This window comes from Panonychus citri, unplaced genomic scaffold (assembly GCF_014898815.1).
Source record: "Panonychus citri isolate SS breed McGregor unplaced genomic scaffold, ASM1489881v1 Contig00101, whole genome shotgun sequence".
Classification (NCBI taxonomy): domain Eukaryota; kingdom Metazoa; phylum Arthropoda; class Arachnida; order Trombidiformes; family Tetranychidae; genus Panonychus; species Panonychus citri.
In genome coordinates, this window is record NW_026515506.1 from 180,904 (window position 1) to 200,360 (window position 19,457).

A 19,457-nucleotide genomic window follows, 5' to 3' on the forward strand; every position below is an offset into this window, starting at 1 on the left:
CAAAGTTGATTCATGTAACCTTGATTGTCTGTAACTGATTGATTAAGTTGGTATGTATTGTGATTGGGAATTAAAGGCTCATCTATATCATCAAAAGAAGTCAGATTGACTTCTGGTTCGGGCTTATATTCTTGATCGAATGTTCTGAGAAAGATCTTGATTTGCGCTTCAGCTAATTTAGCTCTTTTTAAATCTTCATAAGTCAATGACTTATTTTCGGATTCAAAGAAACCCATATCTAATAGTTTTCTAATTGCTGGATCTGTCATTCCATTATTTCGTAGGATTTTCATTCTTTCTGGACATTCAAACCAAGCAAAATCAAATTTCTTATTTAGAGACTTACGGGGATCATCATAATCGCCATAAAACACCATCATTGTCTGCAAGGCCTCATTAAATTTTCGTGTAAAATAAGGTCCATTTGGGATATTTTTGATTCCCATCTCGTTTAAGAATATGACTTTGTTAGCGTCCACACTGTTGAATTCCCCAATGGTGATGACTGTAGGATTCTTTGGGTCAACTGTAGCTTTATTTGGTTGATCTTCCATTATCAATGAATAATAAGACGATGTTTCGGATGATGAAGAGTTAATTGTGGTTGATGAGTGATGATATTGAAGTCAGTTGACTTCAAGGGTATACAAGGTTAACTTGATGACGCAGTAGAATCGATGAGTGTAATTTGGATGAGGTCACTTAGAGTGTTGTACTTATTTGAGCGGAAACGGCGTAAATTTGGAACAAGGTGAGGAGGTTACAAGTCAGTGACTTGAACAGGAGGCACAATCTTTAGAAAAACACACTAAGCTTAAGTATCTGTATTCTTGTATATGAGGAACAAGGAATCTCCACCATTTGTTAAGGTTATCGCTATGAGGGATGAAGACACAGCAACTTAACAACCGAGAGTAATTAAATCAATCCGTAGATTAATTAACCACCTTCGTTTAAATTTATATACCGAGTTCGGGGATAAATCTCTATGTAAAGCAGAAGTCAATTGACTTCTATTTACACATACACGTTGAATACACACAACTTAGAACTTGAATTATATAGATTTTAATTGTCGTTTTGAGGTAGATAGATAAATGAAGAACAATAGAAAAGTAATTAAACTGAAATACGGAAGAAGTAATTTGAGTAATTAAGCCAATTAAGGATAATAAAGGAGAGAGAGTAACATAAAGAATTTGATCCAGTTACTAACTGGCGAGAGAAGAGAAAAGAATTGTTTATATATTCTATTCTCTTTCCTAACAGCGAGGGAAATTTAAATGTATTAACCAATGAGGTAAAAAGATTAATTTGTCTTATCAAATGAGGATTGAGATTTTGAATAGAAAAGGGAAAGTAACTTAATCAATTTTGATTCTCTTTCTTGATTAGTTAATTAAAGAGGAAAGCAAGCAGTCAATGACTGCTTAACCCCTTACAAAAGTGTTCAGGGAGATGATGGATTAGATTGATTAACTTTTTTTTTCTTTCTCATTAAAACCAATAATCAGTCGTGTGAGATGTTGATTAAACTTTTTACTCTCTTTTAATTGGGAAAATGAAAAAGTAAATTGTCCCATTAAAAATCATCAATTCTCTATAATCTCAATTAACTTATCCAATCAATTTAGATTGTGTAATTAGGAGGAATATAATTTTATCATCTTGTTCGAGTCTTAATTTGTTGTTGTTGTTGTTGATTAAATTGTTGATCGAGTTAAAAGAAAGAAAGAAGAAGAAGAAGAAAAAAGTTTCTCTTCTTAATCAAGAGAAAAAGGAAAAGTCAATTAATTAATCGGTCATCGATCGATAGATTAATTTTTCTCTCCAATATTATCAATCAGTCGATTTTTAATCAGTTAATTGTAATTATACAATTCTATTAATAATAATCTATATTATCCAATTGGTCCGAAACAAAACAACGATATTAATTATCTGTAATGTTACAACAATTAACTGGTTAAAGAAAACACAAATTGATTGGTAATGTAGATTGTGAATTGTGTTAAAAGCGATTAATTGTTGATCAATTACAATTAACGTTATCGAAGATCATTAATGATTTCAAATTGATTTGTATTGAATTTAACCAACCATTAAATTTTAATTTAAATCATGATGAAAGAGAGAGAGAGAGAGAGACTTTTAATTGTGATTAGCCATTATAATGATTAGGTTAATTTAACTGATTTCGTGATGAAATGTTACTATTTAGTAAAATTATCGTAACATATATTATATTCATCAGTCAATCAAACTAATCATGATTAAATTTGATGATGATGATGCTGATGATCCCAAATCAAATGATTAAGATCTAAAACTGATTAACAAATTTAGTTTTCCGTTTAAATGTGTAACAATTAAATGTATCTTAATAACAATTAATGTTAACCGTGTTTGCCCTGGAAAAATATATTACAACCAATTAGTTAATCAACTGTTAACAATTATAACCGTTGGTGAGACATTACAACAAAGATGTTGATTAAATTGTTAATGGTTAAGGGTAACAAACATTCAAACAGGATCAACAATCAACTAACTAAACCTTAATCAAGATCGTTGAGTTTTAATTTCAGGTCGTTGGAGCGTTTTTTTTACCGTTAGGCCTTAAGGCTTGGCCTTTATGTTAATGTTGTTTGCGATCAAAAAATCGTTAATTTAATCATCAGTTTAAGAGTCTAAATTTAATTTCTTACAATTAACTTAATTCAGTAAACGGAAATCATTTCACCGGCTTATTGGTAGTAAACTTTTTTTTTGGAAAAACAAATTTTCGAGAAAAAAAGTTTTTTCATCTTCCTTTGCGCTCGAACTCAACAAAACTCGAGCTTAGAACTTTTTTTTTATTCGTAACCTAAAGGCCCGAAAAAATTGTTTGATTACCTTTTTAATTTTCTAATACGATTAATGATGATAAAGGTAAATAGTTGTAATAATAATAATGATTAATTGGCAATCGAAAGTGATTCGTTAATCATGATTAACAAAATTGTTCAGTTCTTTCAAAACTTATCATTTGCTTTAATACACTAATCTGGTTATCCAGTAACAATCATAAAAATAACAATCAATTGGATTAAGTTATTGTTTAAATTAACATAATCATTGATTGATTGTTGCTTTGGCTTTTCTTTACTGGTCAGTGGTCATCTTACTGATGAAAGGGAAATCGGTCTTTGACCTTAAATATCCTCATTTACTACTATTATTATGTAGTAATGGTCACTATTTGATGTCTATTTATTGTTGTTACTATTGAAAGTAAGAAAAAAAATTAAATTTATCGACCATTTAAATAATATTTTTTTCACGTTTTCCAGGCCAATAAGGTCATTTTTGTCCATTTGGCTTTTTTTTCTTGTTTCCCGCTCAACACGATGATGACCGGTAATATTTGGGAGGTTATAAACTGACCAGTTGAAAGCTGTCAACTCGTTGACAGACAATTAGTTAAACTATGATCGTGTTCAACTTGTCTTACAATAATAAAGATGAAGAAATAAAGTTTCACTTGATTAACTGTAAGATTAGATCCTCATCATCATTGACATCATCATTACGTATTAGGTTAATCAATGAAGGATAAAAGGGAAATGGACAAAGTTGACCACAACATTAACGACAAGAAAGTTAAGATTACAAAACTGATTTGATTTGGAAGATAATTCAACTTTTCATGACTATACTAATGATGATGATGATGATGGTCTGTAAGTGATTAGATGTCCAAAGTGAAATTTCATTCATAACAATTAACCAGAAATCAAGAGTAACAATTAACTCTCTCTCTCTCTTTCTCATTTCTATCTAATTTGATATGATGGACAACAATGATGACCAAAAATAAGCTTTCACCTAATAGGTTTGTAGTGGTCAGTGAATTTACAATGAACACCAAATTAATAATAACAAACAGTAACAATTATAACTTGAAATGGTCAAGCTGAATATCAAGAAAAAAATATAAGTTAAATGGTCAATTGATAAAAAAAGTTAGATTAACTTTCAACACAATCAAAGTGCTAAAAATACTGGTTAATAACAATTTACTAATTGAAAGGTTGGTTAAATGATTACCTTACAAAGTAATAGTGATAATATCATTTAATCAGTTCTCATCCTTTTAATTACTTCTCAGTAGATATTATCAATAGAGAAACAATTAATCTTATTGATATCCAGTAAATAAATAACATTATTATTATTTAGGGCTAATTAGAGTTAATTGTTGATCCATAATCGTCCATTTATTGGCACAATTTTTCCGGTTCTCAGTCCAATGTCAACCCAAACGTAACGGTAAACAGTTTCGTTACGTTACCAATACTTTAACACTAAAAATAATAATAACAAGAGCATCAAACAACAGGTAATATTATTATTTTCATCAATTGAATTATCGGAATAAGAAAACTTTTTTTTTCTTCTTCTTCTTATTTCTTTAAACTGTTCTGATGACCTACAATTAGATTTATTAATTCAGTTATAACAACATTAGAAGAAAAAAAAAATCAGAACTCTTATTGAAATAAATATAAAATAATAAATAAGTTAACAAATAGTATTGACCACTAGGGTCTCCATTATTATTATATGGTCAGTCTATCCAATTTTGGTGGGTTAGATTAGGAGAGAGGGGAAAAACATTGGTGCTACATTCAACATTCAATGGACCAGAATGATGATCTGATCAGTAAATTGTATCAGATCAAGATGAGGATGAAAGTTTAATAATACAACACACAATTAACATGATAAAAAGAGTGAGAGAGCGGGAAAAACTTTGGTTTGTATGTTTAAAGGGTCAAATGATGAGTTTATTCATACTGAGAGGTTCTGAATATATTGAATGATCATCATGTATTTTCAACCTTTGTCCACTCTCGAAGGTAACATCAAAGTATATATATAAGGTGTTTTCTTCATCCTCATCATCAATATGATGCTCTTGTTGTTATTATTGTTGTTGTTATGTTATTATAACGGTACTTTTATTAATAGAAGGTCAATCGATCTACAAACAACTGCTGATGATAATATTTCATCTTCTGAGTCAATATTATCTTTTCATCTTTATCTTCATCTTCATTTCTCTCTCTCTTTTCATCTTCTCACGGTTTATGTTTCGATTTTCCTTCCGAAAAATGAATTCCAACTGTAACGATAAATTCAGTTTTCTATCATGAGGATAACAAAAAGTTTCCATTCAATTGAAACTAAGTTATTATAACAAGTGGAAGAGAACAAAAAAAAAAGTTTATTATTTAATAATAAACTCTAATTGTTGTTTGATTTGATCGATGTTGATTAAATTAAGATCAAATTATCATGTGTGTTATCATGATTGAGAAAAGTTTCAATTCGAATGGTCCAATAGACATGGAAAAGAATTTACAAAAAGTTCGAAACTCGAAAACTTTTTTTTTTGTTCTTCCTTCTTTCCTTTGATTATTGTTACATGATAATTATTAATACGATGGTCAAGCAATAACAATTAACTTAATTATCTCACCAACATGATGATAATGATACAATTTTTATTCTCTCCTTGAAACAATCAGTTTAAATTGTCATCATCACTTTTTAATCATTAATGATTATATATGTGATTTTATCGCTACGATTATCGTTTCCTCTTAATCATTATGATTAACGAAAATTGTTGATTGTAATAATTTAAATTACCACTTTTTGTTTAAAATTTATCTCGACCTCTGTTGACATAGATATTATCTCATATTCTGTTAATCTAATCGTTAATTAAGTAAATTGTTTGGTAAATCAGTTGATTGATATACATTTTGTTTAGATTAATGTTATTATTAAATCAACTCTTGTTGACCTGTCAACATTTTTGCTTTAAGTGTATCAATAATTATTATCATGATAATAACCATTAGGATTATCCTGATTGTGGTCCAACAATTTAAATTGCTTACAACAATCAGAAACTGTTGGTCAGTTATTATTATTATTGTGACCACTTGATCATTTCTTGATTGTTGTTGTTGTTGTTGATTAGTTTACCTTAACTCATTTCCAATCAAATTATATTAATCAGTCAAAAATTGTGAACTGATTGTGATTATTATTTATTATGTTGATCTTAAAGTAAACCTTAATTGTGATTAGATTAACTTTTTTTTCTGGTATTAAACTTGATTCCAATTGTTGTTGTGATTATATAATTATCTTAATCTTTTATGAGGTAAAAAATTTTCTTAATTGTATTAACTCAATCAAATTAGATACACACACATAAATACAATTGATTGTCAATAAGTTAGAAACTCTCAACAATTTGTTAATTAATCAACCAAATGATTGATTAATTTACTTATTACTTAGGTAATCAGAAAGTAAACTTATACAATTAACAATCAGAAAAGTTTGTCTTTCTTAATTAAACTTTTAAATTTAGTCTAATCAATCAATTTATCATTAGTCTGATTACAATTTGAGTGAACACAAATAATGTAATTGTAACAATTAACCAACGGAAATCAATTGTATTCAAATCTTATTGTTAATTGTTTGATTAAAACGAAATCTTTTTTTCCACTGCTTCCATCAGTTAGCAACAATTAACTAATCACAATTTTTACACCAATAATCAAGTTAAATTGTAACACAATTGATTAACAACAATCTTACCTGGAGATTTTTTCTTTCATTCAAATGATAATCAATCAATTAATGATTAATAGATTAAGGAAAATACAACAAAAAAAAACAGTTTTTGATTCAGTTGATTGTTCATGATTAACAAAATGTTCATCTTGTTGTGTTAATGTATATTGATTTTAATTGAAACAATTTATTTTTAATTCACTTGTAATACACAATCAAATTAACTATCGACCTTCAAACAGCAACATTGTTAATCCACACCCTTGTTGTTATCGTTAATTGTTATCAATTTGATTTTCCCAACTAAATTCAGTTTACCAGTAACATGAAATAATCAACCCATCAAGTTAATCAATGATCGCGAGGTTTGTTGATTGTTGTAAATTAAATTGTATTGCTTTCAATTCACAGTCAAAAAAATGTAAATTGTTGAATGTTCATTGCCTTGGAAATGTTAATAATCAGATTCCCATGGTAAAAGTTTTCATGTATCATGAAAAAAATCAAGGATATTAGGAAGTCCCAACATCGGAAATATATGTTTGCATCAATTGATGAGATTTGATTGTTTTTCTTGTTGTTGATGTTTACCATTTTGTGATCTGTCAATTTGATAGTTAACAGTGTTAAACTGTTTTCACAATTATCTTACAGGTAATTGTTGATTGTCAACTAAATTAACGTTTAAAATATGATTATGATTATTACTTTTTGGATGGTTATTATGAGAATTTAAGTTAACCGTGTCATTTTCAGGCCTTTAGATTATTTTTTAGTGTTTCCGCTTTGTAAACTTTTTCCCTCTCTCATTTTGCATTCTCAAAGTATCATCATCATCTTCATCATCATCGTCGTCATCTTCACCATCTCCTCCTTCATTATTTTCAGTCTTCACTTGATCTTCACTCTACAATATCAAACTCTATGTTTCAATTTCGTGTATTACAATTGTAACTGAAAGTTTTCAATTGTTTCATGTTGGTTCCTCTTCACTTGAATATCATTTTGTCTCTCTCTTACTCCCTCCCTTGGTGAAGATGATTTCAGTGATGATAATAGGATGAGAAACTCTTAAGCTTGAGATTCTATCATGATCCTGATCATTCGTTGTGTTTGTCAGGCCTGAAGAAGAAAGAATTTGAATCATGAGAAAGGAAAAAAAAAGTTCTAACCAAGAAATCAGGTAGTTTGGTTGCAGTTCGATGGTCAAATATTACTTGGGTGTGCCATTCGATATATCGACAATTGACAAATGATTTAATCTCTAATCTAATCGTACAATTTCACCTAATTGAACTGATTTAGATTCTAATCCAAATTAAATTGTGATTACATCAAAGACACGTAGATATCTCAGCTTATTGTTGTTGTTTCATCTGTTAGGTGAGAGAGAGAGAGAGAGAGAGAGAGATGATAACAATTAACGCACATGATGATAATTAAAGATGATGCAAATGATGAGGAAAAGGGAGACAGAAAAACAAAACTTTTCTCACGATTATTGTAAGTCAAATGAACGCTGAAGAGACAAACCACTGAAAAGGTCAACTTGTAACTGTTAAGTTAAAAGTGGCCTTAACGGGCTTAAAGGTCAGTTTATTAGACAAAATGTTCACAAGAAAGGTAGAGACTCATAAGATTATCTCTCTCATTCTTGAGCTGAGTTTGTTTCCGATTCTCTTTTTGGTCACACATTCTAACAGTAAAATCGTTTCAACCGGAAAACCAAAATTTCCCGCGCTCGAGAAACAAAAAGTTCTGAACTCGACCATTCACTTAATCACACGGTTAAGCTTGGATAATTGTAGATATTTGCAATATGATGATTAAGAGTATGATGATGATCACTATTAGAATTTATAAATTGTAACAATTTTCAAATTTCTCTCACTAATTACAAGTTAATTGTTAACAAGTTAAGCGATTATATTCATGAAAAATGACTTAATTTAATATTGTTAATTTCATTACTAAACCAATTGGGGTCAACAATTAGATCAAAAGTAAATCAACAATAAAAAAGAGACTTTTTTCCGTAACTAAATCAATTCTCATATATTCACAGTTAGTTTTTTCTTAATTGTAATTAAAGTGATAATGTTATGATCGTTTTTTCTGATGACTTTCACCTTTAATTACAATTAACAAGATTTCACTTTAATTGTCATTGCAAATTTCTCATGATTACATATCGAAAGGGAGAGAGAGACAATTAAGAAGATGAAGTGAAAAAAAAAGTTTTTCTTTCGAGTTGGTTAGTTGGCTTATCGTTAGAACCATTTTGCCAATACTCGTAATCTTAAGGTTTTAATGATAATGAGAGCGAAACCAATTGTCTTATTCATCATGATCATCATCTTCATCATCAATTTAATCATTGATGTAGATAAATAATCAATGTAATAATAACAATCATCGGGTAACAATATCATTAGAACATCAGTTAGAACAAAAAAAAATAAGTTTCTTACAAACTCGATGTTCACATTAATAAACATTAATTTCATTCTCACTTTTTGATGATCATCTGATTATATGAATTATATAATAATCTTTAGGTTCACTGATCATGACAATTAGATATTGTATCGAGTGAATCGAATCAAAAAAAAGGGTCAATTAATTACCGATTGATTAACTGATTATCACAATTTAACCTTTAATTGTCAATGATCAGATAATAATAATGAACAAAACAAAACCCCAAAAACTTGAAGCTTATAAATTAACAATCAAGAAACGACTACATGTTAATTGTAACCAATACAGTTAATCATTTGTGATTTCAATTAGCATAAAGATGATTTTAATTTAATTGTCAATAATCAAGTTTCCAGATTAATTAAGCAAAATTATTTTTTCATTATTTAAATTGCAAACTTTTAACTTAAATAATGATAAATCCTTTTGACTAAGTAAATGCTTGAATCCAGGTAAATATTGAGGATAAGTTTTCATAGCCTCGAGGCTATTTAGTAGTTTGCTTTTAATTGTAAATTTTTTGTTATTTTAAACACGCAATGATGAGGATGATGATGAGGATGTGGATCAAGAAGATGATGAGGATGATTTTTGAGCATCTTCATCCTGGTGGCCCTTTTTTTTTACTTCAAAAAGTTGAATCTCTTCAGGTCCGGTTTTCAATTAAGGTTCCGGTCAGTAAATTAAGATGAACACTGAATTTACAGTTATATTAATTTTTGGCTTAATAATTTTCTTTTCTTAATTGTTGTTACCAAATTAACCAATGAAAATGATTAAATTTCATCTAGTATGATCAATACAGAATCAAGGTAATTTTTTTTAGGTACTTTAATTGTTACTACACAATTAAAAATGGGAACAATTTAACCTTGTCAATGTTAATTTGCTATTTACCTTTTTTTTTCATTGCTACTTCAACAATCAAATTAAATCATCAATAATAAATTGAAGTGATTAGGTTAACTATTAATAGTGATGATCAACGTTTCTTATTTGATTGTTGATAACTTTTTTTTCACTATCAATGATTAGCATTTGTATTGGAGTCTGGTTAAGGTTGATTAAGATTAGATTAAAAGATTAAGGTGTAATCAATGTTTTCCAATATTTAATTGTTGATCATAATCAAACCCAAAACCATTAACGGTAGATTTAGATGAATGTTAATCAACTTTGATTTTCGTTAATTGTGATCGATATAAATCTTTGGGTATTGATATGAGATAGAAACGAAAATCGATAAACTTTTTTTTTGAACTTTTCGAACTCAAAACTTTTCTTAACTAACTGTTCTAAACTATTCTAATCAACTCGATAATCACAATTATGATTATCCAAGTGATCAGATTTGATTACAATGAATATAAACATAATCATCATTTGACAATTAACTTTGTAAATGGTTTCAATGATTAATAATGATAATTATTATTCAAAAACGATTAAGATAATTTCGTTGTTGTTGTAATAATCAACTTTTTATATATAACAATCAACAGGTTAATGATTAATAATAATAAGGTGTTGATCAGTTTAACTAATATTTGACTAAGTTGATTGTCAAATTGTTGTAATAATAATGATGATGAGCAGCAATTTAATTGTAATCGTTACGAATCATCATCAAAATATAATAATAATAATGAAAAAAAACTTCGTTGACGAAGTGAAAACTTTTATCAAACTTTCTGAATAATTTATTGGTTAAAATTGATAATTAACTTTATTAATAGTTGATTGTTGATGATTAAGTTTCTCGAATGATCATTTTTGATAATTTTATTTTTCTTTCATCTTTTTTTTTACTGTCAAAATGTAAATATCACATTTGCATCATAAATTATTCAGTTAATCATAAACAATTAATTGTCTCCTTCCATTTTTAAATTGTTTGAAAAGTCAATAGTTTTAACGATAATCTGTTAACTGTTACAATCAAATACCAATATCATTGATTGAAATTTAAATGATTTCTGTTCACAATCAATAATGAAAATCTCAAACTATTACAATTATACAGACAATGGAAAACTAATTGTTATTGTAATTTATTGATTTGTTTAAATATGAATCTTTATTTTTATCATACTTTCATTTCCATCATCATTATCATCCTCATCCTCAGCATCATCTCTCCCCCCTGATGATACTTTAGCACCTTCACCATCAATTTCATCTTCATCTTCATCTTCATCTTTTTTTTGGGTTCGTGTTTATTTTACTCACCAAGTGACCTAAATACTTTCAACGAGTCTGAATGATGATGATGATAAAGGAAGATAAAGAAAGGGAATAAAGAAAGAGAAAAGATCACCGGTTCTTTTTTCTTCAATGAAACTGGTCTCATCATCTTCCTCATCTTCCTCATCTTCTTCATCGCTACCAGGTCAATCATCATCTTAAAGAGCCTTAAATTGGCCTGAAAAAAAACATCACCATAACTCATGTAATCATCTTCTTGTTACTATTATCATGTTAATTAACATTAATTAATGACAATCATGATTAGTTTTTGACAATTAACTGTTGGCTCTTGTTGTTGTTTATATTTTCTGTCTGATTGTTGGATTACTTTGCAATTTAATTTAATTGTGAATTAAAGGATTGATTTGTGTTTTTTTTTTCTTGATGAATTTCTTGTTTTCTGGGTTTACCCTTTTTCTTACACTTTGCAATTAACTTTTTTTTTTTAATTCTCTTCTTGTTATTATTACTTTAATTCAGTAGTTAATTGTTAATTTAATCAATAATTTGATCCAAGGTAAAGGGCGAGATTATAAACTTGTCGTTAATTTATTATTATTATCGTAACAATTTAAATTGTTGCGATTAATTAATAATCAATTTTCTGGTTTACCTTGAGCATAATTCAAACAATTTATCCGGTTAATCATTTGGTAGTCTTATGAGTTACTATGTAATCAAAACTGAATTAACTCTGATTACAATTAACGGATTTCTTGTCTGTCTGTCAAGTTTAGATAATTAATCTTTACCTCTCAACAATTAACTTTAATTCTCATAGAGCTTATCATTATATTATCAAAGTTTTCATCGTAATCAGATGATTTAATTTGATTGCTACTCTTGGTTTTGATTGTAAATACTTAGCAAGACAATTTAAAGTTTCTTATTAACAATTTACATCGTTAATTGTGAACTAAATTAACTTATATATACCTTTCTAATTGTGACTCTTTCAACTTTAATCGTAACCTAAATTGTTGTTACTGTTGACCAATTGATTGATTAATATTAATTTAAAATTGGTAAAATTTAAACTAATCAATTGTTATAACAATTTATTGGCAATTGAAAATCAAATTGTGATATTAAACAATTACAATTGTTTGTCATTCTAATCAAGCACATTTTAGATATTAAATAATAAAAAAACTAATTGTTAAAATAATTAACATTGATTGTTTAAAGGTTGAACTTTAATTGTCAACAATTTAGGTTACCTACTAATAATCAACTCGAAATCAATTTTTCATTAGATTCAACCCTGAAAACGATGTTATTAACACGGAAATTAACTGATCAACGATTTAATTGTCATCTTGATTTGTTTCCAAGTTTAAAAATCAACTAACGTAACAATTAACTAATTGTTACAAGAAAAAAAATCAAAGTTAATTGTTAATTGAAGTAAAATCTTTGACTTTCTAATCCGTTAATCCATGATAAAAATACATTTTCTGTCTTGATTGTTTATTAAATTGCGATGATTGTGATAACTGTTTAGTTAATTGTTACCTTGATTGTTGATTCTTCCTCTTCCTCATCAATTCACTTTCAAATCACATCATTTTGTCATCTTATTTATCTTCATCTTCATCTTTATTGTCAAAATGTTGACTCTTTTGTTATGACAATTTATTTATACTGAATAATAGTTGATGATAATAAATTCAAGTTGTTTAAATTGTTAATCAGATATTGATTGTGATTGATTGATGGGTTAAGATGATGATGATGATCAGTAAATCAGGATAAGCTTTTGGGATAATAGGAAAATGATTGGGATGAATAGTGATGAGAAGCGTGATTAATTGTCTTGTGTAATTAACGCTTCATATCAGTAATGAATTAAGTTAATTGCCAAGACAATTAGTTTATTAACCTTTTCAATTTGCCAAGCCCTTTATGTCGAGGGGTTAAATAGTTGTAGTAACAACAACAATTAACTTTGAAAGGATCACAATTACAAACCTTGACACTAAACAGATAACAGTAATCAAGGGTGACAAGTTTAACAATCAATTAATTCCCAGGGGCAATTGTGCAATAAAACAATCTGACAATCAGTTGATTTAGTTTGCATATAAAGAGATTGTAATTTAAATTTAAAGTACGTATTAAATTGTGATGAATGATTTGATTGGTGAGCTCGGAAAACTTTTTTTTTCCCAATTAACTGTTAATATCAATTGTGTGTGTGTGTGTAGTGTAGTGTATGTTTGTATTTACTGATTAATACAATTGAATTAAAAGTTTTTTTTACCAAACAATTTAAACAATATTATCACGGGTTAATCAAATTAAGGCCAAGTCACAATTCCCATGATGAGGATGAAAAATCATCTTCATCATCATTGTCATTTAAATATTGTTGGTTTTTTTTTCTTAAACCTCCTCAAGTCTAATCGGATAATCGTGAGTATAAGAGATGAGAAAAAAACAGTTAAATAGACAGAAAAAAAAGAAAGAGGAAGATAAAAGAAGACAGAGAATTGGAGAAAGAGAGAGAGAGGTTGAGGGAGAAGGTTGAGAAATTAAAGTGAACTTGAATCCCTTATCTTGTTGACCAGTGTCCAGTGTCCACCACAACTTAGAGTAGGAAAAAAATGTCCCACATACACAATGTCCATTGAGAATCCACTGTTTCTGACCTTAATAGGTTTTCATCACAATTATGGCTTAATCATCATTATCATCATTATAATCATCATCGTTATTATTAGTCTAAAGAATTGACAACAATTTAAATTTTAATTGTAATTGTCTTTTCCTAATTTAACTCGTTGACGTTTCTATTATTATGAATGGTCACTTTTTTTTGCCACTCAAGACAATTGAATGACCATTTTAAACTGATCATAATATAATTGGATAATATTAAGATTAACAATTAACTTATTATATTTTTTTACATTGACTACAGTTGATTAGTTAACTGGATTGTTATTATTATCCTGATTAACTAATCACTTTCGGATGATTCAATTGCTTTTTTGTTAAAGTAAACATCTTCTCCCTATGTTGATTAACTTGTTATCCCCCAATTAATTTTAATCAACTAATTAATTAATTGTGAATCATGTTCAATTACAAGTTAATCAATTGAATCAAATTAAATGAGTTGTCATTGTTTTTTTGTACTCATCTGAATCCATTGAGATAACAACAACAATTAACAACTGGAAATTACAATGTGACAATTCAATTTAACTGAAATCACAATTAGCAACAAAAAGTTGATTAGTATTTTTAATTACCTTTCCACCATCAGTTTCATTATTAATTTGATATTAATCATGATAACAATTAAATTGACATCCAAGGCTACAATTTAATCATCATCACATCTTATTTACATAATGATGATCATCTCATCATCTAATTCAATTCTGATTTATAATAAGAAGTTTTTTCTTATGCTAATCTTTCACCTTGCAATTTACTAATTGTAACAATAATCTTAATCATAATAAGACATTTGGCCTTCACCGTTAATTGTTGATTAATTTTCGTAAACAATTAGCTTAATATAATGACGGAGAAAAATAGTTTTCATCGACACACCCAAAGTGTTAACTTTTAATTTTCATTTGTTCACTTATTACAATTAAGAAAGTGAATATAAAATAATAACTAAATCACTCACAATTAAACATAACGGTGATAATATGTATTAATGATTAGGTAAATTGTTTTCACATTGAACAATATGAAAACAATTATGATTAACTGGACAATAATAATAATAATAATAATAACGTTACTTGAACAGCAATTAAATTGGCCACCATTAGATTAGTAAATGTTAACTAATCAATCAAAAATTAACGAGCAACAATTTAATATATAATGAATTGTTTTTCTTACAACAATTTAGATCGAGGTGAACATGTATTTTTTTTTACCATGTGAAATTGTGATTAACTAATCATGATCAGTTTCAATCAAACCATATCATTCATATTTAAGAGATAGATTAACAATTTAAAGTTAATTGTAATCAAATTTCATGGCTACTGGTTAATAGACAATTTAAATCATTCACAAAAATCAATCCGATCATTTAACCTTGTGGAAAAAAAAAGTTACTTCATTTAAATTTGGTGGAAAAAAAGTAAATCAAATTGTAAATTAAATTAAATTACATCAACAAGTGAGAAATGAAATTAACATCATTGTCATTTCGTAGGCGATTATTATTATCATCATTATTAACCTGGAAAAGGTAGTTACCTGGTGATGATGATGAGTAAATGATGATGATGATGATGATGATGATGATGATGATAATAATGTTACCATTAAAGGTAAATTGTGAGTGGTTAACAAATCAAATTGTTGTGTGGTTGTAATCATTGGAAAGTAACAATTGAAATGATTACATTGAGAGGGTGATAGTTTTGTGTGAGTGTCACTTTCAGGACAATTTCATCATCATCATCATCATCTTCATTCATCATCTTCAATTTCATGATAAAACTTTCACTAAACTTTTTCCTAAACTCAACAATCATAATCATCTCATTCATAAGATTATTATTATTTACTAATCTCCTTTTCCAGAATCATTTGAATATCAAGCTGAGGAAATTTGTTAATTTCTTATTCTTGGATTTAACCTAATTAACTTAATCACTTTTAACTCTTTCACTTTTCGATATATCCAATTCGGGTAACTGTTAATTGTTGTAACATTTTCTCAATCATCATCATCATTATCAACAATTAACTCATTCAATTTTCATCTCTAGTTTTTTTTTCTGTTTATTTGATTACATCTAATTCATTGGTTTTATATAAAGTTCAATGGCTTTAGTTTTATTATGTTGACCTGATACTTTTTATCACCATCATTTACAATTAGATTTGATTGTTGTGTTAATCAGTGGTAATTTAATTTTCTTTCATTACTTAGTATTATAATCAAATCAAATTAACTGATTTGATTTTATTCCGATTGTAATATTTATATGTATTCAACCTTGAAAAACTAAAAAAGGTTACAATCAATTTTTCAAATTGAGAATCGTAACAATTTACTGATTGTGATTAAGTATTAAAATTATTATTATTATTATTTAGTTAATCAGGTTATCTATTAGTTAAATTAGCATTAAATTGTTTGAACAGTATTGTTAATATATTATTATTATTACTTTAACAATTTAAATTTAAAATTATTCTGATGATTACAAAACTTTTCCTCAACTTTGGATTAACAATTAAGATTAATTGTTGATCTAATTTTGTTGATTCCTTTTCTAGTGTATTGGTCATTGATTTGCTTTTATTACAACTCAATTAATTAACTGTTACAATTTAATAATAATAATAATATAATCTATTAATATTAAGTAACATAGTCAATCAATGGACCAATTAATTTGTTTCTTGGCTTAAAGTTGATAGTTTTTTTTTGTCTTATTGTTAATCTTTGATTAAGATTTGATTTTAAATTGTCAGTTCATCTGAATCCAAATCAGGGTAAAGGATTAACAGTTAAATCATTGATCAAGTGATAATTTAACCAACAATCAATAGATTATCAATGATAACATGTATTAATTATCAACAGTTGATTGTTATTAAACTGATTGTTGATCTTAAAGATATGAGAATGAAAAAATTATATTGGTTACACTTATTACCTTTTGATTTTTTTTGATTATACATTTAATTTGGTTTACTAATCACTTGATTGTTGATTTACAATTAAAGTGACAATCAAAAAATATCAAAGTTAATCCGTTTTTTTTTTCATCTATCAATACATTGATTATCAATTCAAACTAAATATACAATAGTTAACAATTAAGGTCAATGGTTTAATAACTGTAATACTTAATTTAGTTGTTGTATTAATTGCTGGTTGTTAATTGTTAACAATTAGTACAAATGGTAAGCAGGCAAAAAACAACAAACAATTGCAATCAAATAATATATTGTAAATTGTTAAGCAACTCAATCAATTGATTCTTATGTTAATATGATAAAATTAATTGGATGATTAAATTAGTAACAATATGAAAAAGGTAAATTGTATAAACTACAATTAAGTTAATCACAATTAACCAAATATAACCAAGAAAAAAAATAATCATCTTGAACTTGAACATTTTAATGATTTTCATGATGATTAAAGTACAATCAAATTGTTCATCAAGTGAATTTGATCAACAATTAAGGTAAATTATTGTAAAAATTAACCGGAACTATATTACTTTCATAATGATTAAGTTGATTAATGTTTTTACAATTGAATAATAGTCTAATCGTTGTTAAATTGTTGGAGACAATTTAGTAAATCATAATTTTGTTCAGGTACAAAAAAAACTTTGATTTTAATGGAAATCAAGTTGAAAAAAATGATAAAGGTTAAAACCTTATGGATAACCCGTTGGAAATGATTAAATAATCAACAATTAACTTTTTAAATAGAGTCAAGTTGCCGTTAATTGTGATTGTAATGATTAAGATGACGATGATGAAGCTCATTGATGGGTGAAAATGTATATCATCATCATCATCAACGGAAACAACAATTTAACCTTCAATAAGTTACATATAAGATTAAGGGGTTTCTATAAACAGTTAAATTGTTGATAATTTAACTGGATTATGTTGACTAACTAATGATTTAAGATTATGATTATGATGATAATGGGTTAAGGAAGGATGAAGATCTTGATAGTTATCATCATCTCTATGTTATAAATATAGTGTTATTAATACGTTAATCAGCCAACCAGTAATAGTAAATTAAGTGTAGTTGATTAGTTGATTATTTTTTTCTCTCTCAAATCAAATCAGGTTATTATTATTAACTATTACCAATCCCATAACAATTATGATTAAGATTGTTGCTGTTTGTGTCGTTGACGATAACATTGATGCGGAACTGGTTACAATTTATAAATTGTTACTGTTGTTCAAGTTATATAATTTACTGTATTTCTTTATATCTTTCATTGACTTTTTATAATCAATCCTTAATCGTGACGACAAATCATCTTAATCATTTACAATCAAGAGCCTGTGTCTAGCTTGGATTGATATCTAAGTGTAGGAGGAGGAGGATGAGGTGGTGGTGGTGGTGGTGATGGTGTTGGTTGTGATGATGAAGATGAAGATGAAGATGAAGATGAAGATGAAGATGAGGATGCTAATGGTTAGATTTGCACTTTAATAACTGTTTTTTGTGCTATTACCTTGATGGTTATTGATTATGATTACCTATGATTTACTAATTGCTGTTGTTTAAATTATTATTGTGCAACATTTTAATCACGACTGAACTTTATAATGACATAATTTAAAGTATTAAATTGATTATAAGTTTGCTGTTAATCAGATTTAAACATTATATTAAATATATAATATGAAAGTTATTTTCATCTTAATTTGTTTATTTGATTAACGGCCAGTTTAAAGATGATAAATTGTTTGGACTTGATCATGATGGTGATTAGTAAATTATATTAAGCTTATTTGTCCATTGATGATGATGATGATTGACCTAAAATTAATAAGAGAGAGAGAGAGAGATGATGATGATGATAGTTAAAGAGGAACATGATTACTATTAAGAGACGGAAGATGAATTTTGATTATATGTAAGGAGAGTCCACTTGTTGGTCAGTTGCAGGTCAGAAAATAAAATTGTTCGGTTCTTATCGTTTTCTTAACTAAATATCGATAAATATTACCTTTGATTCTGATGGTATGTTAATTGTTATGAAACTAAATTTAAACTTTTGTTGACGCTATTTAAGATTATTGGTCAACAGTATCATCATCATCATCATCATTATCATTATCATGAGAGTCCATGTTATTAACATGAAACCAAATAAAATTGATAATTATGATGACGAGAAAGTCCCGTTAACCTAATATGTTCATGTACCTGATTGTTGATTGTTTTGCATTTATTTGATTATGTTTTTCATGATCATATTGTAAGTTTTGTCCGAAACAATTTACTGATTGTTGCCTTTAAAAAAAATAATCAGACTAAATTGTTGCCGAAAGTTGAACGTGAAAAAAAGTGGGCCTACAATTGATTCCAAACGCCTTTTCTATTGTTC

At 27.4% G+C, this 19,457-nt stretch overlaps 1 protein-coding gene across 1 annotated transcript in view; it reads left to right on the forward strand.

Annotated features, from left to right (window-relative positions):
* The window catches only part of LOC128388677 (mucin-2-like), a 58,445-nt gene that overhangs the window by 26,092 nt on the left and 12,896 nt on the right, over positions 1-19,457 (forward strand). The window lies entirely within an intron of this gene.